The sequence below is a fragment of the Nannospalax galili genome, unplaced genomic scaffold (genome assembly GCF_000622305.1).
Source record: "Nannospalax galili isolate Female #2095 unplaced genomic scaffold, S.galili_v1.0 scaffold488, whole genome shotgun sequence".
Classification (NCBI taxonomy): Eukaryota; Metazoa; Chordata; class Mammalia; order Rodentia; family Spalacidae; genus Nannospalax; species Nannospalax galili.
This window is the reverse complement of record NW_008360316.1, coordinates 3,834,865-3,836,087: the sequence shown is the minus strand read 5'-3', so window position 1 is coordinate 3,836,087 and position 1,223 is coordinate 3,834,865.

Here is a 1,223-nt window from a genome sequence, read left to right as displayed (position 1 = left end):
AAGAGGAGGAGGAGGAGGAGGAGGAAGAGGAATAGGAAGAAGAAGAGGAAGAGGAAGAGGAGGAGGAAGAGGAAGAAGAAGAAGAGGGAAAAAAGGAGGAGGGAGGAGAGGCAAAGGAGAAGGGAAACGAGGAGGAGGAAGAGAAGGAGGAGGAGGAGGGATAATTATCCCATAAAGGACGAACTCTGATATGCCAGGTCCACATATATTCTCACAAACCCCAAGACGGGCAGAGTGTCTCGTTTATGTCATTTCTTCCTCAAAAGTGTAACCTCAATGTGACAGCAAAAGCATCAGACTAACAAAACCAAGACAGCAACTTGCCAGTGCTCTTCAAAGCACTGGGGTTGTGATAGATGAGCAAAATGAGAACACAACTGGCTGTGAAATGCAGTGAGGGATCCTGGATTCTCTGCAGATTCTGAATCAGGCTGTAGATTAGTGGATGGCATTGTGCACACATGAATGCACTCATCTAGGGGAAGCTGAGAGAAGCACATACGGGCACCCTATGTTCTGCTTTCATAACAATTCTATAAGTCTAAAGTTACCTTTAATTAATTACTTAATTAATTTGTGATGTGCTTGGTATCAGCCCAGGGCCTCCTACATACTATGTAAGCACCCTACCACTAACCTAGACAGCAGACCCCAAAGTTAGTTTTACATAGCCTTGATTTTTGGAGGAGTATCTCTTTTTGCTGACTTCAAACTCAAGATCGTCCTGGTTCTGCCTCTCAAGTATGGGGGTTACAGGTGTGTACCACCATACTCAGCTCACTAAACTTATTAATATTTTTATTATGCATGTATATATGTATGTGTTCAGGTGCATGTAGATGTGTGGGGCCAGAGAACAACCTCGGTGTCATCCATACAGATGCTATCCATCTCCCTTGAGATAGGGTCTCTCACTGGCCTAAAGTTCACCAATTAGATTAGACTACCTGGCCAGGGAGCCCTAGCGATCTTCCTGTCTCTGCCACTCCAACACTGGGATATAAGCACATGCTATCACACTTGGCACTTTACATGGGTTCTGGGGATTGAATTCAGGTCCTTGTGCTTGAAAAGCAACTACTTTACTGGCTGAGCCATCTCCCCAGCCTCTAAAATTATTTTAAAATAAAAGCTGAAGCACCTCTCCCTAACCAATAATTAGCACTGCCCAAGACTGCTCTAATGCTGAGACTGAGTCACAGCACGGAAGTGCTTCCTGGGTT